A 5,700-nucleotide genomic window follows, 5' to 3' on the forward strand; every position below is an offset into this window, starting at 1 on the left:
ATAAGATTCTTGAATTATTTCTTGATATTCAATCTAGTAACTAAATTTTCAATTTGTTTAATCGAAAGCCTCAACTTTCTATAGCAAAGTTGTAACTATTCACAAGTTTTTGTAATTATACTTTTGCTTGGATGTTAGCATATATTTTCAGTTTTTCCCATTTCCTAAAACAAAATGAAATGCTATCTTTTTATTACCTTTTTATCGTTTTGGTTTTAAAAATATTACAATAGTTCAATTTAAGTATATTATCTAATGATCTCTATAATGGTACAAGTAGAATCTCATTTATGGTTAAATCGGGTCGATAAATTTTTGTTTTTAAGAGAAGAGAGATGTTAAAATGAAGATTTACAGGTGAAGTTTGCGATAGGAAGAGAGATGTCAAAAAGGAAATGACCCTGCTGAGTGTTCACCCGGGTTTCGGTGTGATTGATCGGATTAGTTGACAGATAACAAAGATAACATCGATTCGAATCCAATGGAAGTTAGCTATACAAAAAAAAAACAATAAAGAAAACTTTTTTGGTCGAATTTATTTAATGGCCACCGAATTAAAAGACATTATATGGCAACCCGATCCGAATTACAAAAAAAAAATAAAAAATCAACGCAATGACTTCAATTGGTCAAGTCGTTGCAGCAGGCCATTCTCGGTCTAAACCAAGTCGAAGTATTCTTTTTCTTCTTTTTCCAAGAACATTAATAAAATGCGCGCACGCAAGATTTCACGTGAGAATTGTAAATTATTGTATTATATGTGTTTCTTAGCCTATATTTTTTTCTAGAGAAAGCACGTCATAGAGGAAAAAACTAGATCGGCTTCGTAAGGAAGTGGCTCAAACATTTCGTGGTTATCACTTATCAGATTGGACATTAATTTTGGAATATGTATTCACCCGTGCATAATGGTGCAAGTGAAACTGCAAAACAATTGAATTGCTTTAATATGATGGCGTGTTGTGCAATAATAGAACCGAATTTAACGTTTGAAATAGAGTATTTATGGCATACACGTATAAAGATAAATTCTCACAAACGGACTTATCTACCCTTGATTTGATGGTTAGTAAGAGGATAAGCAATTAAAACTTTCAAATCAAAGTTAAATAAGATCGCTTGTATTCCTTTACTCTAACAATGTATACTCTAAATTTTCCCTTAAAATATAGTTGGGTTCGCCAATGATGCTGAAAAAAACAATTATAGGATCGAATAATAATTTTGCCAGTAATCATCGCGTGACAGTAATTGTCTCAATCTGGTGGATAACTCCCATTATCGAGATATGACTTTTTTAACTTGATAAGAATGGATGGTCGACCATTAAAGAACCTCAAATTGTTGTTCCGTGAAAACGGCATTAATAAGTAATGCAACTTGTCTCGTATTCTGAACCGTATATGCTAAGCAGCATACTGGTGGAGTGGGTGAGCGATGTGCTTTGGAAGACACGTTTGTTTCTTAGAGACCAGAATGTTTTGCCATCTTATAATAGTACAAATCGTACGATACGAGCGTTCGAATCGTCTAAAGCTACAGTGAAATTATATTTGTTTCTTGTAATATTACTTCTGGATCAGTTCAGCAAATTTTACCCAAAAACCAAAATCCGCACATTTACCCCCTCCTCCGCCGCATCAGATCTAGATGTGCCGTCATTGCTCGGGTGCTGCGAATCGCGCCTCCCCATCACCGCCGCCGTGTCAAACTATGCGGGTGAAAGAAAAAGAGATGCATTCATGAACCAATCTATTATATTGGCAGCTTAGGGCGTGAATGATAATTATTCTGTTTTTCCGTTTTTTCTATTTTTTGTTCTTGGGAATAGGTTTAGAGCAGAAATCCGTTTGGTAAAATAATTTCAGTTTTTTATTTTTGGGACAAAATTTGGTCTAGAAATAGATTTGGAACTGAAATGAGAAGTTAAAATTTTTTACTTTTTTTTATTTCCGGAACGGAAACAGAATTAATAACTCTCTTTTATTGCTCACCCTTGCCGCCCCCCATTGCCTGCCGCTGCCGCTCGTTGGCCATTCGCCACAGTGTGTCGCTACCCGCCCGCTGCTCGTCGGCCGTTCGCCGCAGTTTGTCGCAGCCCGCCAGCTACTCGCAGGCGGCGGCGACAGCACTGTCGCCACCCGTTCGCCGCCGTCGCTTACTGGCTAGCAGTGTGACATTCCGAATTTTGGCCCATTTTTGGGATTTATAAAACGGGTATTCCGTCAGTGCGCTTATAGTAAAAATCTCGCCCGGGAACTGATCACTCCCGGTTATTATTTTTAAATCTTGAGATTTCGCTAGAATCGCATTCGATCGAATTTGGCCGTTATTTAGACCTCAAACTTGGCAGTCGATTTTCGGGAGTTTCAGGACGAAATAAATTGGACGGTGTCAATATTATCGTAGCCAGCGTTGAGATTGTCAGGAATAATGGAAAAATGGAAGTTTTTGACCGGGTGCGAATTTGGACTAGTAGACCTCCCTCGCTATAGTTTGATTTAATTAATTCGGCCTTTGTCACTTTTTATATGCGAGGCTTATCTTGGACCGGTAGATCGCTTTCGGTTTTGAATTTGGGTCATCGGATCGCATTTAATATTTGAATCGTGACCGTTAAATCGATATTTAGTTTGAACCGTGTCCGTTGGTTCGCGCTCGAGGATAAATATTAACTTTTCTCTCTCTTTCTCTCTCCTCTCTCCTCTGCCGCGCCGCCCGTCCCCTCCCCCGCGCACGTTTCTCTCTCTCTCTCTCTCTCTCTTCTCTCTCTCTCTCTCTCTCTCTCTCTCTCTCTCCTTTCTTTTTCTTCTGGCCGCACGTCTCCTCTGCATGCGTCCCGTCCCCTCAGCCACGCCCATGCAGACCCACCCCCTGACACACTCTCTCTCTTCCTTTCTCCTTTTCTTCTCCTTTCTTCTTCCTTTCTCTTCTTCTTCTCTGCCGCGTCTGTTCCAGCCTCTGCGTCCGCTTCTGTTCCTTTTCCCTGCTGCCCGACGCCGATCGCCTGAGCTCGCCTGGCCGTCGCGCGCCGCCGTCGCTAGCTCGACCGCCGCGCCGCGCCGCGCCGCCCGACCAGCCGCTTGCAGTTCCCTCGGCCGCCCCGTCACCTGGTCAATCTCCCCTTCCCCGACTCCCGTCCACCGCAGCTCCTCCCCGCCTCCGCAGCCGCCACTCGGTCGCCCTCCGCCCGACGCCGCCCTACTAGCCGCCGCGCCGCCCCACAGCTCCGTCCCGACTCGGTCTCTTTCTCCTACCCCTGTTTTCTTCCGCCCCGAGCTCGCCCCTACCCAGCTCAGCTCGCCGCCGCGCGCCGCCGTCCCGGACGCCGTCGCCCCTCCCCTCGGCTCGCCACCGCCGCTCCAGTTTCCCTTCTCAGGCCGCCTTCGCCCTGCCATTCCGGCGACGACGCAGCTGCCCCCTCCTTGTTCTGGCCGTGCTAGGCCGCTGCCGAGTCACCGCCGTCCAGTCTCCATCGCCGCCGCCATGTCGCCAGCCGGCCAGCTTGCCCGAGCTCGCCCAGCCCACCGACCAGATGCTACTCGCCGCCGTGGCTTGCCCCCGTCGCCGTCTGATCGTCGTTCCGGCCAGCCAGCTCGCCGGCCGAGCGTGCCCAGCCATGCTCGAGCTCGTCGGCCGAGTGTTCTCGGGGCCGTGGCCAAGTCGCCCAAGCCGTGGCCGAATCGTTGCCCGTGCCCGTGCCCGCGCCCACGCCCGTGCTTGCGCCCGTTGCCCACGCCCGTGCCCGCTGCCGTGCCCGCGCCCACGCCCGTGCTTGCGCCCGTTGCCCGCGCCCGTTGCCCACGCCCGTGCCCGCTGCCGCGCCCGTGCCCGTGCCGCGCCTTGTGCCCGTGGCCGAGGGCTGTGCCCATGGCCGAGCGCCATGGCCGAGCCTCGCGCCCGTCGCGCCCTTGCCCGTGCCGAGTGAGACACTGTTCACCCGGGCCATTTTAGGCCCGAGCCGATTTTCTCCGGGCCAAAACCAAGTAAGTGACTTCCTAAACCCTACCTAGTACTTTGGGTATTTTTAGACTTGTTTAGGATGTGATTAGTATCGGGTTAGGAATTAATTTAGGCGTGGGCTAATTAGATTGAGGGTGCCCAATTTGTGAATTATTGTGGCGGTAATTGTGTGACTAATTTAGTGATTTACTGAGATAAATATGCCTGACTGAATTGTTGTGGCGCTTGTGGGTGAATTGAATTAATTGAATGTGCCGACATGAATGTCGGGTCGGTGGACCGATGTGGGGAGCATGAATTGAGTTGACTGATGTGGCGTGCTAGATTGACATTGGTGAAAGGGTGGTGATTGAAATTGATTTATATGACTAAGAGCATAGTGAATTTTGTATTGTGGTGCATGTGCATGAGAAGAGCCCGGCTTGATCTTAGGGCCGACTCCGTGGGGTGTTGACCCGGTCGTGTGAAAGTTTGTTTGTGAAAGGTCCCGTGGGTGTTGACCGTGATGAGCCCGGATTGATCGGAGGGTCGACTTGCAGGGTGTTGACCGGTCGTGTGAAAGTTTGGTTGTGAAAGGTCCTGTAGGGTGTTGACCCGGGACAGAGCCCGGATTGATCGGAGGGCTGACCTGTGGTGTGTTGACCCGGGTCGTGTGAAAGTTTGTTTGTGAAAGGTCCTGTGGGTGTTGACCGGGACAGAGCCCTGATTGATCGGAGGGCCGACAATTAGGGTGTTGACCGGGTCGTGTGAAAGTTGGATGGATGCGCATGTGAAATGTGTTTGGGTTGAATTGGATGAACGTACGTGTGTATGGCGCTCGAATGATTTTGATGTGTTCATTGACTATTATTGCATTATTATGATTTGACTAATGTGCAGTGTGGGCATGTGGTTGGATGGCGAGGTAAGTCCATTTATGTGAATTATATATATGTAATCGGGTAGATTGCATGTACGACTTGTCTGGGTACGCATTGGCCTATGTGGGGTATAGGGGGTTGCTTATTGAGACTCGTTCTCACGGTTATTATATAACCATTTTCAGATCTGCGACCGTGATTGATTGGAGACGACACTGGGTATCTCAGGGGATGGAGGACGGGTCAAGTTACCCCATATTTTATGTGCCCCTCTTTTGTATAGCGAAGAGGATACCCCACCACTATTCCCTTTGATGTTGTGTATTTGGAATTATTGTTTTGTGCTATCCCTTTGTCATATTTTATTGTCTGGGTTGTTTTAAATTCGCTTCCGCTTGCCTTTATCGTTGGGTGTTTCGTTTGGGTCGGCGACGCGTCCTGGGACGTCGCGTTCAATACGACCGTTGAAGGGGTGTCGCGAGCCCGTTGGGGTCCGGGGCGTGACAAGCAGGAACATAAATTTTTTCTTGTTATCAAATGAATTTCTATTCTGGGAACATATAGTTAATATCGTTATCAAACGCTATTTCTTGCTCAAAAACTCGTTCGGGAAAGAGAAATAAATTTTTCGATTTTTAGCCAGAAATAGGGTTGGAGAAGAGAAATGTTGTCATTTGTGCCCTAGTGGTTAGCTAAGAAAGAACTAAATTTTGAGAGAAGAAAATATCTTTTGCTCACATAAGATTATATGATGAAACCGTGACTGCGTCTCTATTTTAATGAAGCAAAAAATAAGCACTACAAAAAACTTTAATAAGATGATTGAAACTATTATAAGCGCTCCTAAGGAGAAATGGTACTTATGTGGATGAATGCT

The sequence above is a fragment of the Syzygium oleosum genome, unplaced genomic scaffold (assembly GCF_021117445.2).
Source record: "Syzygium oleosum isolate NSW1041296 unplaced genomic scaffold, Sole_v2.1 Sole_v2.02, whole genome shotgun sequence".
Taxonomy (NCBI): domain Eukaryota; kingdom Viridiplantae; phylum Streptophyta; class Magnoliopsida; order Myrtales; family Myrtaceae; genus Syzygium; species Syzygium oleosum.